Genomic DNA, 18,070 nt, shown 5'->3' on the forward strand with positions numbered 1-18,070 from the left:
CAATCTACCTGTGTTCTCATGAACCAGACCTTTGGATTTAGTAAGTTAAGCATTTAAAGCTTACTTAACAGTGTGTGGTCTGGTCATTACGAGAGGGGTAAAGGGAGGGAGACAAGAGCTTCAAAGCAGACTAAGTGGGATATGCAAACCTATTTTCCACTCTGAAAGTGATTTTTTACTCTGCTGGAGGCTCTCTCACCCTAGAGAGTGTGCAGAGCCCTGCCTTTTGAATCCAGGCACCCACATTTTCTTATGTTAATTACACACATGTGGGTCAGATCTGTTTTCCACCTCCAGGGACCCCGCACCACTTTCCTAACAACACTCCTGCAAGCTATTGAGTTTGTGTACTGTTGTTGTTGTTCTTGTTGTTGTTTGAAGGGTGGGATTTGGCTGAAATTGGAAATTAGTTTAGTAGATTTCAATAAGGTACCACCTACCTTCCTCCCCTCCTCATTTCAGTAACGCTTTAAGAGGTGAAGAGCCCATAATTAAACTATGGAACTCGCAGTGATGGCCACCAAATTAGATGGCTTTAAAAGAGGATTAGACAAATTCATGGAAGAGAGGGCTATTGATGCCTACTAACCACAATGCTGAGGGATGCAGGTGGCGCTGTGGGTTAAACCACAGAGTCTAGGACTTGCCGATCAGAAGGTCGGTGGTTCGAATCCCCGCAATGGGGTGCGCTCCGGTTGCTCGGTCCCTGCTCCTGCCAGCCTAGCAGTTTGAAAGCATGTCAAAGTGCACGTAGATAAATAGGTACTGCTCTGGCGGGAAGGTAAACGGCGTTTCCGTGCACTGCTCTGGTTCGCCAGAAGCGGCTTAGTCATGCTGGCCACATGACCCGGAAGCTGTACACCAGCTCCCTCGGCCAATAAAGCGAGATGAGAGCCGCAATCCCAGAGTCGGCCATGACTGGACCTAATGGTCAGGGGCCCCTTTACCTTTTAACCACAATGGCTATGCTCAGCCTCTACCCTAGGAGGCAGCAATGCTCCTGAATCACAGGAGGGGAGAGGGTTCTTGTGCACAGATCCTGCTTGCAGGCTTCCCACAGGCATCTGGTCATGCCCCCCCTCGGACTAGATGGGCCATTGGCCTGATCCAGCAGGCTCTTTCTGTACTAGCTCCTAGCCCTGAAAAAAAGGAGACCTATCCACTATCTCAACGATTATTCATTTAAATGTTAACCTCTTGACTAATCTGCCTCATTCTCACTGGAGACCTCTTTCGCTATCTGCATTGCAATGTTTATCCCCTGCAATTTCTGAAAGGATAAGAGGACCATCAAGCTTTTCCTAGTTAAACGCAACCCTGACATTTCAGGTAATCCAGGCGCTGGCCTCAAGCTGCTCTTTGCCCGCTCTCCTCTCTTCCTCCCTCACAATGATTAACTTTGCTATCCACACAAGGCCCGGCTAATCTCTGCACTGCAAATACGGCTGTTATCAAAAGCAAGCTATAATGAGCGCAAAATGCAACCCTTCCATTTAAAATGCAGCCTATCTGTAAGCTCAGGATGAAGACCAAGAATGTACGATGCCTTAGGAGGTCTTCTGAGAATGGAGATGCCAGCGATTGAAACTGCAGCCTTCCGCATGCAGGGCAGATAGATGCTCTACCCCTGAGCCATTCTCTTCCCAGAAAATGGGACTTTAAGCTTACAGCCCCTGGCAATTTTCCTGCACGCGCGAGCTAATCCTAATGTCTGTAGTGCATCCCCTGCTCACTGTCACCACTGGTGTGCTGCATCCCCTGCTGGACTCGCTTCCCTTGGGTTGGGACCGCTGGGGCAGGTCTCCAGGGTCTGCTCAAATTTGGGTGGGTGGCATTTGGAAAGTAGCTTTTCTTAAGGACGTAAGAAGAACCTGATGTTTGTGGGGTGGTCTTGGGCTACAGGGCGGGCAATTTAAAATGTCTATATAAGGGCAGGCATACCTTTGTTCTGGGTCCTCCTTTCTCCTGCGTGTTGCAACAGTTCAATAAAGATCAGGCTTACTAGCTGCTTTGCTTCTCAATATTCTCTGGTTGGCCTCTGTTATTTTCTCCTGCCGATGGAGAACCTACAAAGGACCCTATAAGGGCTCTTGTGTCCCCGAGAAGGGAATAAGGGTAGATTTTGTTTACAACAGACACCTGGTTGGCCAACGTGAGAACATGATGCTGGACTAGATGGGGCACTGGCCTGATCCAGCAGGCTCTTCTCATGTGGCTATGTTAACACCGAGGTGACTCAGGGCGGTCGGGAGCCTCTCAGGAAGCCTCAGTTAATTTTTATTGCTTCATGGATTTAAGGATTTGGAGGAAGATAAATTCCACGGAGCCCTCCACTGCCAGCTCACCCGGATAACATTTGCATGCTCTGGGTGTTTGCTGCCTTGCTGATCCCTCTCAAATTCCGCTCCCTGTTCAAACTTTTTCCCCCTCCACCTTGCGAAGGATCAGTGGCTACATCAAAGGTTACGTGAAGGTTGTCCACATTCCTTCCGAGCTGTTTGCACAGCCCTCCAGTTTGCTCTGCTAACACCCCAGGCAGCTCTCCTCGCAATCGCTCTGTTTGCCCAGCATTAGGCCCCTGTTTGCCCAAACACCTCAGAGAATCCGAGTGGGGCGGGGCGGCCGGCTTTCTAAACATTGGGTCCCATCTGTCAATCAATAACACCAATCAGTTTCCTGATACAAACAGCAAACTCTGCCAAAGCCAATATTTGCCCAACTTTTACTAACTCTTTGTGTGTCATTGGGTTTGGTGGGGTTTTTTTAAAGCGTAAAATGCATCTGAGCAGACGTTTTGTACACAGAATTGTCCTCGCTTAATGGTTAACTCTGGGCAAACAGAATGTATGATTTCAGTTAACGGAAGGGGCAAAAAAAAAGAAGGGGAAAAAACAACCCGCATTTTTATTGCCACCTTTTAAAGAGGAGAAGAAAGGACTGGGGGAGGCAATTTGAATAAATGCAGGGGTTGTTATCTGTTACCATAGGCAATAATGAAAAAGGGCAAGAAAAAGGACTCCATTGAGTCAGCCGTGTACACACCCAGCCCCACAGGCTCACCTTTGACTGGTGTGTGTTTCAGGTGATGTTTATGCAGGCTACAGACCCATAAACTCACTGATGTCATTACTGTGGAATGGGAACAGCACCACACTACAAGACCCATGCACACATCCTGCAAGGGACAAAGTGCTCCACGGTCTGCCTTGGGAGTCCAGGGGTGCCAACTTGAATAAAATATTGGGGGGGGGGAGTTCCAGGTAAGCCTTGCCCCGCATAATCAATCACAAGACGATTCATTGGAGGTTTTAAGCTGAGGTTTGGTGGCCACCTGTCAGGAATTCTTGAGCTGTGATTCCTCCATTGCAGGGGGTTGGACTAGATGACTCCAGGGTGTCCCTTTCAACTCCACAGTTCTATGATTCCATGACTTGTTTACAGGCTGTGCTTCAGTCTTTGGCTTTCTTCCTCCTTGCCCCCTTTTAAGTTCTTAACATTTCTTCCGTGCCTTTTCAATATCCCTCCTGGAGCTCGGCTTGCGTCAAAGCGATTAGATCTCACAGCCCCCCTAAGGATGACAATACCGCTTGTCTTGTAAAGGTATTTCTTTATTATATCTTTTTTTTATTTTTGCTGGAGGTTTGTTCAGAGAGAGAGAGAGAGAGAGCGTGCTTCTAGCAGCTCAGTTCATGTTTAATTCATTATGTTTTGCCAAGAAAAGGAAAACCCAGGAAGAACTGGGCCAGATAATGATCTGCCAAGAGGTGTGTGTATGTGTGTGTGTTTAATATATCACATTTTGGTAATCAAATAAATCTCCTTTTGAGATAAATGTCAGGAGTATTTTAAAAGCTTTTCTTCACAGGGAAGGAGCCTTTCGCTGAAAGGGGCATCAAACAGTCATTTTCACAAGGAAAAGATCCCTTAATTGGGTCTGACAAGGATGGAGAGAGGAAAGAAGAGATACCTGAACAGCAGCCTCCCCCAAGCTGGTGCTCGCCAGATGTTTTGGGCTGTGGCTTCCATCAGTCCCAGCCAGCTGTTTTCTTCCCCTCGTGTCTAAATGCCAGAACTTGAACTGCTCTGTGATCACCCTCTTAAATTTTGTAGGGAAGGTAAAATCAGCAGGAGGCAAACAGGTTGAATCATAGAGCTGCAGAGACACCAGGGGTTGTTTAGTCTAACGCCCCACAATGCAGGGGTTTTAACTAAAGCATCCATGACAGAACAGCCATCCAACCTCCAGCTTAAAAACCTCCAATGAAGGAGAGTCCGCCACCTTCTGAGGGAGTCTGCTCCACTGTCAAACAGCTCTTACCATCATAAAGTTATTTAGTCCAGTGTTTCCTAAACTTAGGTCTCCAGCTACTTTTGGACTACAACTCCCATCATCCCTAGCTAACAGGGCCAGTGGTCAGGGATGATGGGAACTGTAGTCCAAAATAGCTATATTATACAGTGGTACCTGTTTATTGGGACGCTAGTGGTGCTGTGGTCTAAACCACAGAGCCTAGGACTTGCCGATCAGAAGGTCAGCGGTTCAAATCCCCGTGACAGGGTGAGCTCCCGTTGCTCGGTCCCTGCTCCTGCCAACCTAGCAGTTTGAAAGCACGTGCAAGTAGATAAATAGGTACCACGCTGGCGGGAAGGAAAACGGCGTTTCTGTGCGCTGCTCTGGTTTGCCAGAAGCTGTTTAGTCATGCTGGCCACATGACCCGGAAGCTGTACGCTGGCTCCCTCGGCCAGTAAAGTGAGATGAGCGCCGCAACCCCAGTGTCGGCCATGACTGGACCTAATGGTCAGGGGTCCCTTTACCTTTTACCTCGGGTTACAGACGCTTCAGGTTACAGACGCTTCAGATTAGTGACTCTGCTAACCCAGAAATAGTACCTCGGGTTAAGAACTTTGCTTCAGGATGAGAACAGAAATTGCGCAGCAGTGGCACGACGGCAGCGGGAGGCCCTATTAGCTAAAGTGGTGCTTCAGGTTAAGAACAGTTTCAGGTTAAGAATGGAACTCCAGAACGAATTAAGTTCTTAACCCAAGGTACCACTGTATTACATTTATATTCAACCTTCTCCTCAAAGAGCCCAAGGTGGCAAACATAACTTCCCCTTCCTCCTCATTTTATCCTTACAACAGCCATGTGAGGTAGGTTAGACTAAGAGACAGCAGCTGGCCCAAGCTCACACAATGAGTTTCACAGCTCATTCAATGGTCCCAGGGTGGGGGTTATAGCCATTTTAGAACACAATGGGCAGAATCCAGCTAATGTATCCCATCATCTCAAAGATTTCCGCTTGTGCAATGGAACTTCCCCCTCTCCTCCCCCTGTGCCCTCCCCAGATTTGCTCTGGAGGTTTGGGGGAACCCCTAGAATAAATTTAGTCGGTGCATGGGAGGAGGGGCAGGAAGAATATGTGCAAATTCTTGTGTTGAGGAGACATGATAGTTGTTCAATATTCTATTAGAATGGGACTCAGTGCTGCCGCTGCGACCAAAAATTGGCCAGGAGGGGACCAGCAGGCGCTCACACCTCACTGGTAAAACTGTGGAGATTCTCCTGGTCCCCCCAAAAGCCAATACTTAAATTCAAACAGAAGGTGGCGCTAGATGAAAAATGATGGCTTTTTGCCCTCCCCACCCCCAGCTTCATGTTCCTTCTTTATTGGAAGAAAAGATTGTTGTACTTCTGATAGCATCAGAATGGTTCGCGTGGAGGGGGTTGGGGATCTGCAGTGATAGGAAGAAGAATATGTGTACAGTGAACATCTCCCCGTCCACCAACTTAGAGTGGTGGGCCATTATTTATTCCAGCCATGCCCTTTCCAAACGCTGGCAAGCACATTTATTTATTAGAATCGTAGAGTTGAGAGGTGCCCCAAGGGCCATTTAGTCCAGCCCCCTGCAACACAGGAATCCCGGCTATCTGTTTACTCGACCTATTTATTAGCAATGCCCCTCATTCCCCCTGAAGCCAGGAACTGTTGCCACTGCTGGCGATCAAAATAAATAAGGAAGCCCAGAGGCTCCCAAAATCTTACTAGGTTTTATGGCAGTCCAAATGTATTGCTTATTTATTCAGAAGTGAACCCTGTTTAAATCAGTGGGGCTTTCAGCCATGAAATATTGAAATGCACAAACATTATTGACAGGCCCAGTGCCATCAAATGAATCCAAACAGAGTAATGCAGTGATTGCCACTTTGCCGCTAAATAACCTACAAATATGTGGTCTCTAATCTACAGTGCTTGGGAAGGGAGATTCTCTTCTCTCCGTCCATGGAGCCTCTGCTTTGCATGGAGAATGTCCCAGATTTGGTTCCTGGCATCTCCAGGAAAAGTGGCTGGGAAAAGCTTCCCCTGGAAATCCTGGAAAGCCACTCCCAGCTGGTGTCAACATTGTTGGTTGACATCCATCTGTCTCGGGAGACAGCGGAGGAGCGAGCCTTTGGAACTGTATATATTTTGTTAAGAATTACATAACATACCCTCCAACATTTCTCTGATGAAAATAGAGATGATGATGATACTATTTATACCCCCCATGTGACTGGATTGGCCCAGCCACTCTGGGTGGCTTCCAACATGTACAAAAACATAATAAAACATTAAATGTTAAAAGAAGCTTCGCTATACAGTGGTACCTTGTGTTACATACGCTTCAGGTTATAGACGCTTCTGGTTACAGACTCCGCTAACCCAGAAATAGTACCTTGGGTTAAGAACTTTGCTTCAGGATGAGAACAGAAATTGTGCAGCGGCGGCAGCAGGAGGCCCCATTAGCTAAAGTGGTGCTTCAGGTTAAGAAGAGTTTCAGGTTAAGAATGGACCTCCGGAACGAATTAAGTTCTTAACACGCGGTACCACTGTATAGGGCTGCCTTCAGATGGCTCAGGAGTCAGATAACTCTATACCCTCCAACATTTCTCCGATGAAAATAGGACGCGGTAAGGTAATGTGGGACATTCCTAGATCAAATCAGAAACTGGGATGGCTTCTGTAAATCTGGGGCTGTCCCTGGAAAATAGGGACACTTGGAAGGTCTGAAAACATATAGAAGGTCTTGGGGTTCAAAGCCTCCTTCTGGACTGCTTGTTCCCAGTAATCTGTACTGTCTGTCTCCTCACCCACACCCTCCCTGTCATCAGCCCTGAGGATAGATATTGGTTGTGGCTAATATTGTGCGTCGATTTCTGGCTGTTTGTGTTGCATGGGTACGCAGGGTGCCACTACAACCTGTGGTTGTTTGAACTAGCGGGGAGCGTCGATGCCAGCATGAAACCCAACAGCTGTACTTGGGCATGCCCCACCCCCATGCTGCAACGCTCTCACCCCCCTCCCCATCCTAAGGACCATTATGGCACCATATCCTACATGGGCCTGATGGATTGGTTTCCCTGTTGTGCTCTGTGTTATCGCAGCCCTGTTCTAATGCTAGTCAAACATCATGGTGAATAGCCCAACTCAATGGCAGCCGTGTGGGGCTGGAGAGTCAATATTAGCTGAGCAAACAGCGCAAACAAAGAGTTGCTATTTGCGTAGCTATGAGGAGCTGTGTGCTTTTGTCACCAAACAGGCCACTTGGAAATTTCGTGAAAAGGAAAGCTCAGAATTCTCCTGCTCAGCAAATGCTCTCTGTCAGGGTTAAAAACAGGCTGTGTTTTTTGTTGTTGTTAAGCAAGTATATTTAAGATCAAGACTGGTTCCCATGCTTTCATAAGAGCCTGCAGGATCAGGCCAATGGGCATCTTGTCCAGCATCCTGTTCTCACAATGGCCAACCACACGCCTGTGGAAAACCCGCAAACAGGATTCGAACACAAGAACCCTCTCCCCTGCTGCGGTTTCCAGCAACTGTTAATCAGGAGCATTGCTTGCTTGGTAGAACATGAGACTCTGAATCTCAGGGTTGTGGGTTCGAGCCCCACATCAGGCAAAAGATTCCTGCATTGCAGGGGGTTGGACTAGATGACCCTCATGGTCCCTTCCAACTCGAAAAATCTATGATTCCTTGATTCCAACTGTGGAGGAAGAGCCTAGGCATCTTGGCCAGTACCAACAGAAACAAATGACAAGCATTAGGAAGAGCTGTTTGACATTGGAGTCACCTCTTTGCTGGAAGTTTTTAAACAGAGTTTAGATGGGGATTCTTGAGCTGTGATTCCTTCATTGCAGGGGGTTAGACTAGATGTCCTTTGGGGGTCCCTTCCAACTCCACATTTCTATGATTCTATGCCCATCTGGGTCCCCATAAGGGCTGTCGGGCTTCCTGATATTCAGTCTTACACACATGTGTGTGAATCAGCAGCTCTACAAATGTGCACATTTCAGCTTCAGAATTCCAGCGTGGTGGCCTTGTCACCGAGGAAGCTCATTTACGGTGCAATTATGGCAGGAGTCGGAGGCTGTTTGGAATAACGAAGCCCCCGTGGCAGACGCCGTTGCATTAATTTTATTTATCTCGAGTGGGTGAGTGGGAACGAGTGGCAGAGGCAGAAAAATAATTGTTTTGCTTCTAGGTCACTGGGATTGCTTATCGGGAGGGATCTCGGAGGCACTGCTTTCCCCGGCAGAGAGGAGCGCGATATGAAATGCAGGAGGCACAGCCGCGGTGCATAAATAGGAACATAATTTCTGAAAAATGGAATTAATGAGGCAATGAGGTTGTCTTAATGAGTGCAAGGTCTGCTGTAAATGTCACTGCGCCAATGTCTTCATTGTAAATTACCGTATGAATTTCTGAACACCATTTTGAGAGGCAGAAATGAGTCGTGGGGTGGGGAAGAGGAAGGAGAGGCTGCGAGCGCATTGGGGGGTCAGTTTCCAGGAGAGGGACAGGCAAATGTGCTGTGAAATTGGGCTCACTCACCAGCCCAGCAGGATGGCAGGTACAGGGCGGCTGTGTGTAGTTAAAGGTAAAGGGACCCCTGACCATTAGGTCCAGTCGCGGCCGACTCTGGGGTTGCGGCGCTCATCTCGCTTTATTAGCCGAGGGAGCCGGCGTACAGCTTTCGGGTCATGTGGCCAGCATGACTAAGCCGCTTCTGGCGAACCAGAGCAGCACACGGAAACGCCATTTACCTTCCCGCTGGAGCAGTACCTATTTATCTACTTGCACTTTGACATGCTTTCGAACTGCTAGGCTGGCAGAAGCAGGGACCAAGCAACGGGAGCTCACCCCATCGCGGGGATTCGAACCGCCGACCTTCTGATCTGCAAGTCCTAGGCTCTGTGGTTTAACCCACAGTGCCCCAAACAGACACGACACATAAGGAAAAAGTGATGGGGAGGGAGAAGGGGGGAAATGCAAGCTTAGGCACTGGTTCTTAAAAGTTACAGTTCTTCTTAGAAGCAGCTGGGATGGAAATGGTTTGTGTAACCTATGTTTCTACTGCTTTTCATTCCGAATTTTAAATTTTAATCTGTCCTGGGACCTGCTGGTGAATGGCGAGTAATAAATTTAAGGATGATGACAATGCTGCCAGATGGGGTGAGAGCCAGTCAGGAGATGCTTGCAGAACTGCGGTGTGCTTGCGCTTTCCATCCAAATGTCGGGGATGGAGGATGCAGGATCAAAGCGAGGCAAGGCAGAGTCTATGGCTAGGAAGTGCACACCTTCCACTTGTTCAGTGGTAGCTCATTTCCTTGCATGGGAGCTGTTGGATAGGGGCCAAGGCGTATCACCTGGTTTGCTGTGACCTACTGGGATAAAGAGGAATGCCTAGGTGCATAGCCTACATTGGACCAGAACCATGGGGTGCCAGATCGAGAGCAGTTGCAGGCATTTTTTTCCATTTCATTTATTTCATTTGCTATACAGTGGTACCTTGGGTTAAGAACTTAATTTGTTCTGGAGGTCCATTCTTAACCTGAAACTGTTCTTAACCTGAAGCATCACTTTAGCTAATGGGGCCTCCTGCTGCTGCCGCGCCGCCGGAGCACAATTTCTGTTCTCATCCTGAAGCAAAGTTCTTAACCCAAGGTACTATTTCTGGGTTAGCGGAGTCTGTAACCTGAAGTGTCTGTAACCTGAAGCGTATGTAACCTGAGGTACCACTGTATTAATATCCCACCTTTCCTTCAAGTAGCTCAAGGTGGTTGCATGGTTCTCCCTTGCCCCATTTTATCATCACAACAACCTTGCTAGGTAGGCTAGGCTGAGGCTAGGCTGAGAGTGACTGGCCATTTATCTCATTGTTCACTGCAGCAAAATCAGACCACTACTTGTGGATTGGAAGCAACAACCATCCAGTCTTTACTGGGCTGATTTCCGTTCTGGATGGGGGATGAATAAGCAAATATTGACAATTTCTGCTCCCATTTCTGTTTTCACTGAATTCTCCGGCACTTCTCCTTGAGGAGTCTCAATGGGAGAGAGGGCATTCTGCAGAGCAGCGTACATTAAGTTTGCTCGCCCTATTGATCTGAACTGAAACTCCCATTTTCCAAAGCCAGTCCCATGCCTATTCAAGGACCCGATACAACTTGACTTGGAGGAGGACAGCGCCAGTTGCTGCGTCTGGATTCGCACTCGCCTCTTCAGTTAGCATTTCAAAGGAGCGTGTGCTCATTTGACTGATGCTCTCTATCTCTGGAGCTGCTCCTGTGAAAAGTGGCTGTGCTTCTAAGGAACTCAAAATCTTCCTTTGGGTGCCAAAACCTTCTTTGATGCAGCTATAAAACAAACAAGGCACCTTGGGCTCTCTCCGCCTCTTACCCATTCAACAAACAGCCTGAGTCAATGTTGGCGCTTTTGCCACCTTCAGATGCATAAGATGGCTGTAGCTTCCTCTTCGGATAGAAAGGGCACCGTCAACGCCCTGAAAACAAGCCAGGAAGATGACGATTCTTTTCTTTTTTCCAGGCAGGTGTGGTCTAATCAAAACATGTAACTGTTTAATTCCTCTCATTCAGTTGAAGAAGGCAAATGGCAGGCCTGGCACACTGCTCCTCCTCTGCTCCGACAAGCCCAGTGAATTCCCCCTGTGCTTCCAGTGAGTGACTGGCCATTTCTGGGTTTCCTAAGCAGAAGGAGGGGCTGATGGCTCTGGGCAGCTAAAGCACTGCCCTGCATTCAATTGACGCGCTTCTATTATTATTATTATTATTATTATTATTATTATTATTATTTACACTGCCCATCTGGCTCGGTTTCTCCAGCCACTCTGGGCGGCTCACAGAATATATAGATGTTACATACTAAAACATCAAACATTAAAAACTTCCCGATACAGGGCTGCCTTCAAATGTCTGATCCCTATGGATTAGGGATGCCTGAATTTGTCCAATTTGAGTTTTCTCCATTTCTCATTTTTCTGACTTCAAATTCAGGTCCTCACATTGTCAAATGGTTAATTTTTTTAAAAAAAGATCCCCATTAAAAACCAGTGTTTTAGTGCAAATTTCATAAAATCATAAAGTTGTAGAGTTGGAAGGGACCTCAGGGGTAATCTAGACCAACCCCTGCAATATTTGAAGTACATGCTATTCTGCCTAATAGATACATTTTTCATTTTTTATTTTGCAAAGCATGTTGGGTGAAATTCAACTCAGTTTTACTCAGAGCAGACTCGTTGAAATTAATGGACCTAACTTATTTAAGACCTTAATTAAGTCTATGCTAAGTAAAGCTTAGTTGAATATCACCCAATTTCTCCTAAAATAATGCATTTTTGTAGATTCACAATTATATGTATTTTTATGCACACTTTAAGTAAGAGTATGCATTTTTGCACACATTACTTGACTAGAGAAATGCATTGCAAAACACAGAGCACTGGGGCTGTTAAAGGATAGCTGTGTTTCAATTTTCATATTGCATGCATGCAAATTAGATAGTTTCCTCTTCACAAGCAAACTTGTGAATTTCTCCCCCATCAAGGTGTTGCTGGACTACAACTCCCATCATCCATGGAGACTGGCCATGCTGGCTGAGACTGATGGGAATTGGAGTCCAACAACATGGGAGCTCACTAGAAGCCTGAAATAGCATCATGGTGGTGGGGATTTCCTTCACCACATTCATCGTCATAAAAAGAAATGCTTCTTTCACATTTATTCATTCATTTTATCTAACAGAATTTGCATGCTGCTTAATTGTAAAAACCTCTGAGCAGTTGACATAAAAAACACCCGAAACCTATAGATAAAAGTCAGAAATTAAAAACAAGATACAATCAGCCTTGAGGTTTTTAAACTGCTTTGAGATTGAAGTTATCGTTGTTATTTAATAAACAAATCATGCATATGAGGTTTCACTTTTCCTGAAGATGCTTTTTAAAAAAAAACCAACTACCAGCAAGGAACTTCTGTTGCTTGCAAACAAAGGTTTTGCAACTTCCAGACATCCCTCTGTGGCCTCCCTTCTCTTAGGCCAATTAGGAGGTGCCATCTGCCCAGCGTCTGTTTGCTTTCTGAAGAAGGAAATGGGGTAAAAAATCGACAAAGGGCTCTCTCTCCCCCATCAAGAAGTGTCAGCCTTTTGTGAAGATGTTTGCACTCAGCTTACATGTCAACAAACTCTTAATCTGCCTGGTCTGGCAGAAGGAAAGACAAATATTGATTCTCCAGGCTCACAAGATGGCCTCGCCATTGTTTTCATGTCAGTGTGATCTCAGGAGGTTAAGGAATGATTTTGGAGGTTCTCTGGTTTGGGCTTGTAGCCAACCAACCAAGTTCTACTTAGAGAAGACCCATAGGGTAGAATCATAAAATCACTAGGGTCCACTAGGGTCATCTTGTCCTGTCTCATGCAATGCAGGAATCTTTTGCAAAGTTCCATCCAGAGAGGAATGGCTGATGAAGATGATGGACTATGCCGAAATGGCGAAACTGAGTTGGAAAATCAGAAACCAGGAAGAGAAGAATTTTAAGAAGGACATTGTGCATCTCTATGCATCTTCCAGCGCCTGAACTCCAGGGATGGTGGCTGCAAGCGCAGCTCACCCTGGCATCATCTCGCCTCGCAGAACTGGCTTGGCAATGATGCCAACCCCACAGCTGCCAAGTTGGGACTTGATGGGCAGGAGCAGCACGAGTGCCTGCTGAGAGAGAAACTTGGCAGCGGGCGAGAGGCCTTCTGAGTGGCGTCTCTCGGGTATGTTTAGCCTCCCTGCCTGAGAAAGTGAAGAAGCCCCAAGTCGGCAAATGTGCAATCTTTCCTGGAGCTATTTATAGAAGGAGATGATGAGAGACAAGCATCATTCAAGGAGTGAGGGTGCCGGGAGGCGGGGGGGGGCGGAGAGAGAAAGAGAAACAGAAGGGGAGGGAGGAGTGTGAAAGGCTGGCGGCTTCCTTATGGCTCAGCCCAAGTTGCCATCAGCCATCGAGGCACCTCAGCTGTCAATCTGCATCTGCAATCTGGCTGCATGTGGGCCCCATCCACAGGAAGCAGGGTGGGGCTTCTGAGATTGGCATGGAATGAATTTAAATATAAGTATGAATATGAATTTAAATTTAAATAAATATTTATTTATTTATTTATTTTAGAAAGGGAATGTGCTTCAATGACACACATGAAAAAAGAAAGAAAGAAAGAAAGAAAGAAAGAAAGAAAGAAAGAAAGAAAGAAAGAAAGAAAAAAAGAAAATGCAGATTTGGGTTGTTTTGGTCACAATTCCTGAAAGAATTATGATTATTGGTTTTGGGGGCAGGGGTAGCATACCCTCCAAGTGTCCCAATTTTCCAGGGACAATACCGGAATTATGAAAGCCGTTCCAACTTCTGATTTGATCCTGGGATGTCCCTGTTTCCTCTGCCAGCGCCATAAGTGCTGAGCTCAGGGAAGAGGATGAGCCAGCGCTTGTCCCAAGCGACGATGACAGCAGTGGCACAGGCTGCCAGGAAGCATCCCGTTGTCTCTTTCAAATGACAAGTAAGGAGATCCCGGCAAAATCTTAGGAGGAACTTTCTGGAGGCAAGAGCCATTCGACAGCGGAATGGACTACATCAGAAGGTGGTGGACTTTGTCACCTTGAAGGTTTTCCAACAGAGGTTGGGTGCCCATCTGTCAGGGATTCTTTAGATGTGATCCCTGTGTTGTTGGGGTGTTGGACTAGACTGGGGTCCCTTCAAAATCTATGATTCTATGAAAGCTGGCTTTTGCTTATGAAATGCCCTCTCTGACGTCACAGCCTGGCTTGCAAGACAAACAACTCACACTCCATGGTGGGAAAAGACTTCAGATGCAATAATTGTGGCCTAGAGTTGGCTGTTGAGATGTGGAGTTTGGGAGGGGAAGATAGGCAGAACATGTGAAAGCTATTGATCTCAGAGCATCCGTGAACACGCTCTTATTAACCAACAGTAAATCTCAGCTGCTTTATAATTAGGTTGCTTCCTTCCCTTTGAACTCTCATTGCAAAGAGCCATTACTTAATTTGGCTGCCGTGATTTATATCTGAGAGGAAATACTAGGTTTGCTGGCATCACCGCTTACGCTTGAAAGGGTGTTCACGATTGTTGGGGTTTTCTTCCCCAGGGAATTGTGTTTCTCTCTGAAGCTTTTGTTGTGTAACCTGTGTGGGATCACACAAACATACCCATCGCTGCCCCGGGGGCTATATATTGTCAGTAATGGTTGCCTTTGGTGGAACAGAACACTGTCTCCCAGGATCAGAGCTGTGATCCAGGGCACGTCTACTCTGCAAATAAGAACCGGTTTCAGATGTGTATCGCTATCATGTCAGTGCCATCGGAACAAACTGCAATCATGTTAATGTTTGAATTGCAGTAAGATACAGATCGCTCCTTTCTGCCTATGTTGGATTTCTGGAAATATGGCTGAAATCAGGGGTTGCCAGAATTGGATGTGGTGGTGAGGAAGCTGAGGCTCATTTGGGTAAAAGGGTTGCAAAGGTATATGAGGGTAGGACGGAAAGGCAGTGTGGTGTAGTGGTTAGAGTCTTGGCGTCGGACGTGGGAGAGCCAGGTTCAAATCCCCACTTGGACATGAAGCTCACTGGGTGACTTTGGTCCAGATACTCCCTCTCTCAGCCTAACTTACTTCACAGGGCCATTGTGGAGATTAACTGAGGAGGAGGAGAATCAGGTGTGATACCTTGAGCTCCTTGGAGGAAAAGGTGGGATATGAATACATAAATAAGGTGGGGAAAGAAGCCTTCTTCTTCACACCAGAATGGTCAAAGGGCTGAAGCAAGTCCCCCATGAGGAAAAAGCACAACCTTTGGGCCTTTGTAGCTTGGGTAGGGGAAGTCAGCAGCAGCAGCAGCAGCAACAACAACAACAACAACAACAACATTAATAATAATTTCTATGTTGGCCATCTGACTGGGTTGCCCCAGCCTGTCTAGGCAGCTTCCAGTCAAGTAAGGAGGGGACATGATAAAGATGTCTAAAATTATGTGGAGACTTCCTGTGGGCATCTGGCTGGCCACTGTGGCTACATTCACACTACACACTTAAAGCATCACTTTGAACTGTCATGGCTTCCAACCAAGGAATTCTGGGAACTGCAGTTCTTTAAGTTGTCAGGAGGCCCCCTATTCTTCCTCCCAGTGCTACATTTCCCAGAGTTCCCAGTGAAGAGGAATCAAATGTTGAACCACTCTGTGGAATTGGGGTTCCTGACAACTCTCAGCACTCTTATTTGTTATTTGTTTATTATTTATTTATTTAACACCACACTTCTCCCCCCCCCCCAACACACCCCAAGGAGCTCAAGGTGATGTACATGAATCTTTCCCTCATTTAATCCCCTCAACAACCCTGTGAGGTAGGCTAGGCTGAGAGTAAATGACTGGCCCAAGGGGAGCTCCATGCTTGAGTGGGGTTTGAATCCTCGACTGTCCCAGGTCCTAGTCTGAAAGTCAGGAGGCATTTCTTTCGGTGCCATACTCTCACAGGAGGCCGTTGACTCGCGTGAGAGCATGGCACCACAGCAAACTCCAGTGCCAGCTGCTCCTCTTCCCCAAGTTTGGCAGTGAAGGCGGTGCTGGGGGGCGCGGAATGGGACATTCTGGGATCCAATCAGAAGCCGGAATGGCTTCTGTAATTACTGGGTGTGCCAGGGAAATCAGGATGGTTGAGGAGTATGCACCACACTAGCCCAGACAGTTCCCAGAATCCTTTGGGGGAAAGCCATGACTGTTCAAAGTGGTACCATAGTCCTTTAAATGTATCGTGCGCATTGGGGCCACTGTGAGACTAGGATGCTTGACTAAAAGGGGTTCTGTTTAGATCCTGCAGCCAGGTCTCTCTCCTCTTCTTATCCATGCACTTGCAAACAGAACTGATATGAGTTTGGGGAGGGTTTGAGATCACGGGCTTGCTGGGGAAAAGTTCAAATGGATCATCTCTCGAGCCAGGTGTGACTGGCTGGGGGCCTCCCACAGCTCTTCACACGTTGAAGAAGAGAGCCTCAGGCCTGGCTGGCTCCAGGAGTCTCTCAAATGTTTGTTTTAAAATTTCAACGCTGCCTTTTCCACTTCAGTCGAGATGCTCATGGAAACTAAGGGATAGGATTAGAACAAAATTCAGAGTAAAAAAAAAAGTAACATAAACAATAAAACAGAGCTGGTGCAGTGCAGGAGTTAAAGTGTCAAACTAGGGCCTAGGAAAGACCAGGGTTCAAATCCCCACTTGGCCAGGAAGCTCGCTGTGTGACTTTGGGCCAGTCACTGTCCCTTGCAGCCTAACCTACCTTGCAAGGCTGTTGTGGAGATAAAATAAAGCATACCCTCCAACATTTCTCCGATGAAAATAGGGACGTCCCCTTCCATCATGATAATTTTACTATTTATACCCCGCACGTATAGCACAGCCACTCTGGGCAGCTTCCAACATATATAAAAACATAATAAAACATTAAACATTTAGAAACTTCCCTATACAGGATTGCCCTCAGATGGCTCGGGGGTCAGATAACTCCATACCCTCCAACATTTCTCCAATGAAAATAGGGACATCCTGAGGAAAAGCGGGACATTCCGGAATCAAATCAGAAACCGAGACGTTCCTGGAAAATAGGGACACTGGGAGAGTCTGATAATGGAGGCAGGAGAGGACTGTGGCCGCCACTTTGAGCTCCTTGGAAGAAAGGAGGAATATACTGTAGGTGGGAAATAAATGCAATAAAATAAAATAAAATGAAAGTAAATAAATTATGACTCTAACCAGACCACCCAAGCCTTTTGACACCCCTAATCTTCCCTCCATCTTAACCAGGATTATTTTTTCTTCCTTGTGAGAATTTAATAGGGTGTGTGTGTGTGTGTGTGTGTGTGTTTGGTTGTAATAGACCTCGGTTGCCCTTGGCAACTTTGTCGGAGTTCACTTGTCTCTTCACTTCTCTCTAAATCTTCCTTTTTCTCCCCTTCGGGCTCTTTCCTGTCAGGTCGCAGCCGAGGAAAAAGTAAACAGAAAAGAGAAAGAACAACAACCCTGTAGCTGACACAAGAAGGGCTTGGTTTCCCCAGGTGCCCCTGAGGATTCTCGCATCACCTCTGCTGTTGACAGATGGCTTTTGCTTTTCGCTTTTGAATTTTGTGTCAATGACTTTCCAGTGACTGGAATACATTATGTTCTCGGGTCCCGCCCTGGCTCTCGAGATGCTTTTAATTTGTAGGTTTAAGCTTAAATTCCTCGACGGGTGCCAACTTTTCTGTTTGTTTTCCTCGGGAGCGCTTTGCACTATGGGTTTCGGTAACTGTTAACCGTTGGGGGGCATTAATTGCAGCTCCCGAGGTCATCTTTCAGAGCTGACTTATATTTCTGTCGACACCAGAGTTGCTCCTCGACGACCTGCCTTTCTGCTGTGGCGCAGCTTTTTTTGACTCCTGTAATTACCCTCTGAATTTAAGCTGATTATGTCGACTTTGGAGGCTGCGTGTTTGTTTAATTCATCCATTGCTGGGTGTTTGCACAGCAGCTCCACGAGTAAACACAAAACTGATTGTGCATCTCTCAGAAAAAAAGGGTTTGCCCGATGGCTGTTTCCCCAAAGATACAGTCAAGTAAACAAGATGAGTTTCTCCAGAGCTGGCTGGTATCTGCTCTCTTTCACAGCCGTGTGAAATGTCAAATCATGCAGGCTTTCTGCAAATGTTTCCA

General features: G+C 46.7%; 1 long non-coding RNA gene across 2 annotated transcripts; it reads left to right on the forward strand.

Moving 5' to 3' along the window:
• The first annotated feature begins 3,152 nt into the window (after nucleotides 1–3,152).
• LOC128401863 (uncharacterized) lies at nucleotides 3,153–17,838 on the forward strand. 2 transcript variants are annotated; one of them, XR_008327547.1, is made up of 2 exons: nucleotides 3,153–3,600; nucleotides 17,355–17,838. It is a non-coding gene; the product is annotated as an uncharacterized LOC128401863 (long non-coding RNA). The 2 variants fall into 2 exon arrangements; XR_008327548.1 differs by lacking the exon at nucleotides 3,153–3,600 and adding an exon at nucleotides 10,415–10,995.
• Nucleotides 17,839–18,070: the final 232 nt, after the last annotated feature.

Source organism: Podarcis raffonei, chromosome 14 (genome assembly GCF_027172205.1).
Source record: "Podarcis raffonei isolate rPodRaf1 chromosome 14, rPodRaf1.pri, whole genome shotgun sequence".
NCBI lineage: Eukaryota > Metazoa > Chordata > Lepidosauria > Squamata > Lacertidae > Podarcis > Podarcis raffonei.